The sequence below is a fragment of the Anopheles gambiae genome, chromosome 3 (genome assembly GCF_943734735.2).
Source record: "Anopheles gambiae chromosome 3, idAnoGambNW_F1_1, whole genome shotgun sequence".
NCBI classification, from domain to species: Eukaryota; Metazoa; Arthropoda; class Insecta; order Diptera; family Culicidae; genus Anopheles; species Anopheles gambiae.
Window position 1 is genome coordinate 23898569 of NC_064602.1, and position 10375 is coordinate 23908943.

The window sequence follows — 10375 nt, forward strand, 5'->3', positions numbered from 1 at the left end:
GGTACGGTTCGATCTGTTGGCGCTGTAGCAAACCCCCTACTGGTTCCGAGCCCCCTTCCGGCTTTTGTGGCGAGAAAATCGAGAAAACATTCTGATTATAATAAACATTCTTGACCGGGTCTTATCAAACCGCTGAAGCGTGAGTAAAGCTTTCATTCCATTTCGATATCTTTGTCGACGGGCTGCAGCAGCAGCACTCCAGCGCAGGCCATCATTACCGCCAGGTTGCTCTCCACTATTAGCCGGGTTTTGCAGATGATGACCACGTAGCGTGGTCTGACCACCAACACACCACCAGTACGAACTACTGAGGAGTTTAGCCATTTGATTTAGCCTTCACCGTGATGCCCGGTGCTGCCGCTCTGCGCCTCCTTTGCCAGTACAATGGTACTCACAGTACGGTGCTTCGTGGTAAGGACACGGGAAGAAACGCGAGGAAATTTGGGGAATAAATGCAAGGTGAGCCACAGCCACCTTTCCCCATGCTGCGTTTGTGCGGGCAGGGAGCAGATGCTAGAAATGCGGGATAATAATCTCTTCCGAAGCATCTTTCCCAAATCGAGAGCACGACGAGTGAAGAAGATATTCTGCTCGTAATGAACCAATCTTTTCCAGAAGTCAATTTTCTCCGATCGAATCCTTTTTTTCCCCTGCCCGCCCTGCCTTCCCATGCTATGCTTCTTCAGGGCCCCAACGCTTTCATCACTATTTGCCACCACATACACACACTCATACACACATGCCCACTGACACGGAAGAACGGGAAGGAACCCACGACAGCTCTTTATCCATGCAATGGGGGAGGGAAACGCTGTTTATGTTGGTTCTGCACGATGATTCTACTGCTGCTGCTGCTGGGTTGGAATTTGTTTCGCTTGCTTTGAGGAAAATCAAACGCTCAAGCCCGTCGATGGGATAAAGGTAAATAATAAACTTTTATTCATTTGCAGAATTTCAATTTCATCGACAACGGCAACAACCATATACCATGCTGCAGCGCCGTTTTCGTTGCGAAGCCGGTTTGGTGTAGCAGCGAAATAGATCCTTCGAATGGTACGGAACAGTTTGCCTGTAAATGATTAACATGATGGGATGTTAATTAACCAACCTATAGGAACTTTCTCTCCCTCTCTCTTTTTCGTTCTCTCTTCTACCATCTCAAGCAGGAGTTTCTGCCTTTTGCTCAGTTTTGTTTTCTTTTCCAAACTGATTATTTTACAATGGAAGATCAAAGAAAATCTCAGATGGCGTACGCTATTTTTTCCCTTTTCATGTGTTATTCTCGAACGTAAACCAATCTTTTTTTTGCTATTTTCAACTGTAAAACTATTTCAATCGCATGCAGTAAATGAATGATTCTATTTCTGTTTACCATTTCTGTCAAAATTCTCTACTAAATTCCTATCAGAAAAAAATTTCAATGCTTTTAGTGCAAATGTATTTGTAAACTATAATACTTTATTTATACAGGCGGCATTCAACATATGATCAAGGACAAGTATCATGGCAGAGATATTAAAAATGTCTCATGTGAGACAATGCTACAATATGATAGCTACAACAGATAGTTAAGATTATAAAATAGATATAATAGGATATATAATATAATCCAAGAAGTTATCCCAAACATGTTCGACGATTATCACAGCACTGTGACGGGCATTATTGCAAAATGAAACAATAATGGTTATACAGAGTTTTACATAAAGAAGAACTGGAAACAGTGGAAACATATTCAATTGTGAAAGATTACTTACATAATGTTTTCCGAAAGTATACCAAAAATATCAAGGAGAAGAAAGCCGTGATCACAAGCCTTTTTTGTGATCTTGTACACCACCTACCGTAACTATATAGACTCTCTTCAATATACAAAGTTGTGAAATAGCATTTTGTACAGTTCATACGTTAAAAGTTTTTACAGGGTTTCCCAAAGGGGTTTTGGTTACTTTCCACGATTTTTTGGGCGTTTCTCAGAATTTTTTGGTCCAATTATATTTACACCTGTTTCCAGCTACGTTCGAATCACAAACCGCCTGCTTCGAATCGCATGCCACTACGATCGAATGCGTGCAACCATGGTTGAATCACGTTCCACTACGGTCGAATAGCGTTCCACTATGGTCGAATCATATGCCACTACGATCGAATCGTGTGCCGCTACCATTGGATTTCTGAAAGCAAGAGCATAGTAAACTGTTTGTTTACGTTTGAAAGCTGTTTCTTTCTTCGCCGACGGCATTTCGTTTGTAAAATACTAATAAAAGGGAATTATTCTCTGATTATAGGCTAACCCCACGAATATTGGTTGAAACCATGGATTTTACCATCAACAACGAACACAGAATATTAGTTGAAAACAAGGATTTTACCATCAACAAGGGACCACGATATTCGTTGATATCAAGGATTTTACGTGTAATCAGTGAAAATTACCTTTTATTAAAATTTTACAAACGAATTGCCATTGGCGAAGAAAGAAGCAGCTTTCAAACGCAAACAAACAGTTTTCTATGCCCTACCTTTCAGAAATGCAATGGTACCGCTACCATTCGATCACGATTCGATCGTAGTGGCATATGATTCGACCATAGTGGAACGCGATTCAACCGTACTGGCACGCGATTCAACTGTGGATGCACGCATTCGATCGTAGTGGCATGCGATTCGAAGCAGGCGGTTTGCGATTCGATGCAAACGGCACTAGATTCGAACGTAGATGGAAACAGGTGTATGTCCAATCGGACGATACCAAGAAATCGTGGGAACGAACCTAAAATTTAACGGATAAGACAAATAAATCGTGAGATGAGCTCAACAACTTGGAACCCATAAACCGCATACCTCGGGAGCAGACTGTACCTTTACTCAAAAGGAGCATGAAGTTCAAATGATCTATCTCTTCAGTTCTGTACGATAAATTGATCAAGTGCTAACCAGATCCAGTGAGATGAAGGGTCACAGAGGCCATGCTTACTTACAAACGTTATAAACGAAAGTTTTGTTGAGAAAAGCTTTGAAAAGATAATGAATTTGTAGTGGACATTAATGGTAATCGATCACAGAAAAGGTGCAGGAAAGCCAAACAATGTACTATAGTGCTCTTGAAACGATAATACTGAGAGAAAAATTTGGCTTCATGGGTAAAATGATTAATTCTTAATATTTAATCTTCACCAGTGATACATGAGTATAATTTTGAATTTATGAATATTGAATGCTTAAATTATGCATGCCTTGAATTAAGGTCGTTTAATTCATTTAATTCATTTAATTCATTCATTTCATCCACAGTATGCCTTTAAGGTAAAACTGACTATCTTAGTCTAGCTTAAATAACTTAAATAATAACTTCAATATTTCAACGATGTGAATAAGTAGAATATAAAAAAATATATAGAAAGAGTGAAAAAATCGTAAACTACGAAAAACCAAGATAAAGTTGAAGAAAGTATGAAGAGAAATTAGGAGGATGGTTGAAAGGAAAGAGCAAGAGAAACGAAAGCATTTAACGAAGAGTTAAAGTCAAAAAGATCATGATAGTAGTTAAACCATCTGAGACAGGACAGAAAGGGATCATTATAACAATACAATGTATGTCGTGTAGGAGGAGGACGGTCATCTTTGGTTAATTGATCATTTAAAAGACACCTTTTGCAACTAGTTGCATAGGTTTGCTATTAAAACATGAATTTTAGAATCTAATTTAACTGAAATCCCAACATTTCGACACATCTTAAAACCCTTAATATGAGTTTATATATAAAAAATAAAATAAATAAGTCACTTTACACATCAATAATAGTCTTAATGTACTTCAATCAATTTAACCTCATATTAACCAATAAACATCAACAAAACACAGCTTTTCAAGGCACAAAAAAACCTCGCCCACGAAAATTGACTCCCCCCTCAACACTTACACAGACACGTGGCACAGCGATTTGCATTGCGCACTGTAGTATCACTATGTTGCCTTTTGCCGATTGACAGTGATTAAGATTTCATGCACAACCCGTTTCCCTATTCATGGGCCTCCCAGAACACCAACAGCAAACCCAAAATTGCACCAGAATTCAATGATCAAAAAGTCATTTCTGTCACAGTCGCCACACGCTGTAGCACTTTGCCTTTCGCAACAATCGCCCTCCACCCTCGCCACAGGGGGCCACTCTTGGGGCGAAGGATCATCACCATGCAAAATCAATCTGCCGAATTTATCGCCCAAAGCCGCATCGAAGCATCGTGAACCGTTTTTTTTTTTTTGGTTCCGTTCGGCAGAGGGCAGAACACACGGCCAGAATACAAATCGAGCCATCGGTCGGTCCTCCATGAATAATTGATCAACTAAATCAACGACCTGATCACATTTAGACGCTGTGCCAGGCCATGGTGCTAGTCCCGGAAAATGCTACCGGCTGGCGGTACAAATCCGTACCGCGATTTTGTAGCGCACTCGCGCACTCCGCGCCCCAACTTTTTGACACATCTGCATACATATGTCGCCAGCGAGGTGAGTTTGTTTTTCGTTCCTTCCTCCATTTAGGAGCATCGTTGGTGATCCTTTCAAACGACTACAAACGTACAACCCGAAGGAAAAGCCCCTCCCCCTAGGGGAGGATGAGGACTATAGGAAAAAAGTGCCACCACCATGGCACGATGTTTTACTAATGTATTGACTACTTTGCCAACGACTACAACGACCCGCGGACGTAATGTTGTCACCTTTTTTCTGGACACCGGATAAACCCATCAGCAGCCGCGCCAAGAGGGGCAGAAGCTAGTGCGAAGGGTTGGGGATTATTTTAGGACCATCACATCACACATTCCGGCACCAAAACCACACCAAACACATCACCGCAAATGGTGGTGAGTGAGAGGTAGTTGGAGGGGTTGGTCGTAAAAATACATGAATACACACACCAATGGCTAGAGAGAGAGAAGGAGAGATCTCCCGCCCAAAAAACATCTGTAAGGCATTTGGGTAACATCCGCCGCGGTGGCCGAAAAAGGATAAGTCCACCGTCCTGCTGATCCAGGAGAAGAAGCACACAAAACCCGCTAACCGCGGTGCTATCGTCTTATTGAAGGGTCTTTTTGCGCCCCGTGGTATGTACTGTCACTTCAATAAGTAAAGTGCCGAATTTGGATTAAGCTTCACTTGCCGAAAGCACTTGCGGCGCAGGTTTGGAAGAGTGTTAGTTTCTTTTTCTTTCCTTTTTATCTGCGACACTTTTGCTCACATCACATACGGGTCGGTTTTAACAAAACAAGTCAGGCTCTGACTGAAAAAAAAGACTGGAACCAGCGGTACCGTTTTCTTAAAATAAAACAATAACATGAAAGCAACATAGGTGAGCCAAATGTGCTCTCCTACCAGTACCGCGGGTAAGACTAGCAGTGTGAAGCCGTTGCTGTCCTCACCGTCCACCATGTGTGTGTGTGTGTGCGAAGAGTGAATGTGAAAAGTTTGCAATTTTCCTTCAGCTGGAGCGTGGCGTAATAACGCTCGAAAAGATGCTTCACTTTTGCTGCTCATCGACACGGTGGCCATAGATGGCTGGCAACGCAAACCCAACCCCGCAACCCACACGGCTCCACACATTCGAAACGGATACGGAGTTTACTTTGTATGGAAATTTTTAGCGCGAAGTGAAATGAAGAAAGACACTTTCGCCCGGTGAATATGTTAATTCTTTTTCCCCTTCCCCTTGCCGACCACATCTCACCGCGCCCACCACCTCCACCTCAAGAGGCGAACGCCTGACGAAGACGCCTGCTTCGGTCGTTCATTCTTGACTTTTCCTCGCTCAACGAACCAAATCGCGGTGGAAGGAAGTCGCGAAATGGCAACTTTTACCAACAAAAGCGAGATCGAAGGAGCCGCTGAGATGGTGAAGCGAAGTGTGCGAAGTTTGCGCAAAACGGGAAGCAGGGGAATTGCTTTGCGTCATTTGATGCCTGCTGAGCACACCTGAGCTGGAGGAGAAGGAAGGCAGGGCAGGACAGAGAGGGATGGTAAATTGTATTCGAAGAGTCACTGTATGTGTAGGTGTGTGTGTATGAACTGCGACAACGACCGACCGCAGGATGACACTAATTTCGTTTCGTTCCATCATCGTCGGCGCGTCTGCGGTTCTTCGCCGCGTTATGCGCGAAAAGACGACTGACAACATTATGCTCCTTTTTCTTTTTATCTTCGCATAACTTTTCACGCATTAGCGATAGAGAGAGAGAGAGAGAGGTGTTGAGCCACGGAACAATCGTTTATGGAAATGCATTAGCCCAAAGCAGCACTCAAGTGTGTAGAATATATGGGAGAAAAAGACACCTGCTGGCTTGGGGTTGGGCAGAATATTCTCTCCACTTCTGGCTACGAGCTAGATAGAAGGTTTAGTAATTAAATTTTACAAAATCCCAAAACAGCAGAATCGAAGTCAAAATTGGTATTAAAATTAGCAGAAATCCAATCAAATCTTTCGGAAACAATTCCAATCGGAAACTGCAAATCGAACTGCGCTCAATTGCGACAACTGGACACTGTTGTGCCCGTTTGGTTGACCATTTGAGCTGGTAATTAAAGATTTTTGCTCATTTTCTATAAAAAAAGGAAACACATATTCAAAGCTGCTTTACTTTGCATTCATATACAGACACAAATACACCAAAAAAAGCAACTCTACAACACCTATCTGCCAAAGGCAAACCGGCCAATTCCAATTCCACCCAAGCATAAGCATTGTAATAGAGATAATTTTTCACAATTAGCAACTAATTGAAAATTTAGCTCAACGTCACCCACTTCAGCGAAGCGCGCTACAACCCCGACAATGCTGTAGCGCACCAAACATGCAAACACATTTTCCTTCACGAAACGGTTGCAGAAACACGGGGGCTTTTGTTACTAACAAACGAAGTAAATAGAAAGCAAGAAAAAAACTGTATACGTTTGTGAGAAACATGCAGAAACAGTTAAAAACGGGAAAAGGAAATTGAAATACAGAAAATACACACTCACTCACACCCGCACCCGGTGGCGCATTTTTTTGGTACAGGCGTTCCCGCTGGCGCTAAGGAGAGCAAACCGTATCACCGTTTGCACATTTACCTCCCCCTACCGAAAGCGACAACGATCATTTCTCCCCAAATAGTCGTAATGACCGAAAATTGTAATTTTTGAATTTTCCACCAACCGAAACTCATACACCCTTGTGCCCGTCGCCCCGTTTGCCAGCCCGTTCACTGCGGCGTGCCACCACCAAGGAGTGGATAAGCAACAGGACACGACGAAATGCTTCGAAATGTATTCGATTTGAGATTTCCCTCCCTGTGTATGTGTTTCCCTGAACCCCACCCCGCTCTTCGTACAAGCCAATGTGCTGGTGCTGGTGCCCGTTCTCGGCACTATCTGCTGCCGATGAATTTTGGAAGGCATTGCCTTCGCTTACGCCCGCATCCCGAAAGCGCATCGTAAAGTAATACTTAGTGCTGTATTATTAAAATTCTAATTTGCCAAACAAGATACCGCCCTGGGCGAAATATTTCGTGACAACAATTAAAGTCTTCAACCAATTACGCCGGGAGTTTATTTTTATTTCGCCCGCACCGCTCTCAGCAGCGGCAGCAGCAGCAGCGTTCGGGCAGAGGTAAAAGTCGGTTGGCAAGTAGCAATTTGGTCATTTGACTGTTGATTTTACTTCCATCGCTTCTCGATTGGCAATTGCAGCCGTTACAGTGCAGGGAAGCGGCACAACAGCGGTCCATGATCCGATTACCGATTGTTGCCGTGTTCGGATGCAATTACTGAAGTCGCCTATTCATTGGATGTGTTTTGCTTGCGTCTTTTGGATTGCATTCCGGGCTGGCTGGTGACCGGTGACCGTTGGAGAACGTCCGTTGAAAATGAATTGAAATTTCACTGTGCGGTTAATGTTAGGTGAAATGTTTTAGACATTAACAGCTATATTTGATTGCTGAAGCAAAACCTAACAGTACAAGACTCGTTGAAATAAGACAAATAAGTACTACTTTCCCCTTCTGTACTCGTAGTAGTGTAAGGTGGGCTAGTAATCTTTTTTGACTGGTATAAATTTCTATGTCTTTTTGAGGAGTTGGATTTCAATATTTCTTAATACTTTTAGGACTCTTATCTATCATTTCTTCTATTTGGTGTAATAACCGACGCGATCATGGCAGCCTATATAGGTTTACGAGATTTGATTCAGTATCCATCAACCGGATAGTCAGTCCTTGCTACGAAGGAGGGAGGTCCATTTTTAGACTTAAGCCCATGCCTGGCAAGTTATTGAGTCGGTCGAGTTGACGACTGTACCACGGAGCTCCCTCCTATCTATTTACAGCTCATTTTTACTCTTTTTTATCTGTTGTTTTATTTATTTTCTCTTTCATTCAGTTCATTTTCTCGATATCTTTCCTTTGGTACAGTCGTCAACTCGTACGACTCAATAGCATGCTCGCCATGGGCTCAAGCCTAGAATAGACCATCTTCCCGTAGTAAGGATTGACTATCCGGCTGCGTGGAAATGAATAAAGTCCCGAAAGCCAAGATAAGCATGTCCGCGTAGGACGTTACGCCAAATAGAAGAAGAAGACAAGCAAGGAAAAATAAAGAGCAAAGGAGAAAGGAATAATAATCAAGACCCGATGGTTGATTCTTTTCAGCTTCTATTCTTACGTGACATTTGTATTTTTTTTAACTTTTAAAGAACTTCGCATAGTTTACTTTGTCATGACTTTCGTTTACGTGATTATTTTCTCTTCTTTATTACTTTCATTGGTTAGTTTTGATTAGGCACATGTACTTGTTTTATGCTTTGTTACACTTTATTAAATTTCCTTTTGGATGTTGAAATAATTTACTTCACTTCATTTATATTTAATCATATTTATTGAAAACAAATATTTGGAAATGTATTGAATAACATTTTTTAATGACTAAAATATGTTCGAAAGTGTTCGTGGTTCTTCTATCTATTTTCTTACTTTCAATGTTTAACGATTATATTGTTGTTGATGTGAATTAATTATATTAGTGTTTTGTATTCATAGTTTTCCTTTCATTTTTACAGTAAAATTTCATTTTAAATGTTTCGTAGTCAATTGTGTGCTACTGTCACTTGCTGTGACTCTCATAATACTCTTGGAATTTGATCTAAATCTATTCAGCTTTAATTTAATCTGTTTAAGCGTAACATGACATGAGAAAACATCTTACGACTGCGTAATCATAACTTTGTACTTACAAAAAAACAGCACTAAACGCTTCTTCACAAAACCCGCCAAACATGTAATTTAATGCACATTACTTATCAACCGTGTCAGCTCGTAAACCCCACCATCACCATACACATTATACGCTGCTCATCGTGCGTCTAAAACAATACACACACCGCACATAACCCCCCAACAACAGCCAACAACGACGATTCTTACGATTGCTTACTGCGCTCTCTAGGCATCACAAACCCCCCCACCCCCCCCCCCCCTCCCCAAAACCCACCATCAACGTGCTGCATTGGGGTGACAATAAAGTAGAATAATCGGCAAATCTATGAGTATTTTCGCTGCGGCATTTCTGCCCAAAAAGCTACCACCGACACAAGGGAAGGCATTTCATTCAGGCCCACACTTCGACGGATCCGAATTTCTGCAGCAGTAGATTAGTGCCAACCTCCGGGGCACCATACCACCTCTTCCCTTCCCCGTGCAAACTAAATTGGCACTCTACGAGTGTCATCCAAAGTGTTCGTCGTCGATAGATTCGTCGCTTCACGCACCCAACCCCAACCACCACGGTCCCCAGTTTTGGTACGGCCAATGCCAGCAACACCAACGCCAGCAAATAGCAAAGGTATCGAAAACGGTTCCGGACGGGGGACGACGAAAGATTTCGTCGATATCCCATCGACACTCGTCGGCATGAAATGCTTCCCTTATACTCGCTTCACAGCTCCCGTCCAGGCCGTGCGGAACGATACTGCCTTTTGCTTTGGGCGGTTTTTGTCGCGCTCAGCAGTACCGGGGGAGTTTTTGCGTGATGTGATCATCTCATCGGTAAGCATTATTTTTCCATCAGTAGAACTGTAATAAAGACAAAATCGTGACTTTCATTTTCAATCTTCCTAATCATAAGAATTACCCACACACACGTATACTGATACGTTAGAAAACAAAGCCGCCTTGTTTTGCGGCAAAGGAAAGCAAAGTCTCACACCACGCCAGAACACACACAGTCCCAAGAACTTAAATAACTTGTCTCCTTCCTCCCTCGAATCTCGAGCATGGGGAGCTCCAGTGTGTGACAGCAGCAACCCCAAACATTGTGCAAAATGTGCACGCAAGCTCCAAAACTCAA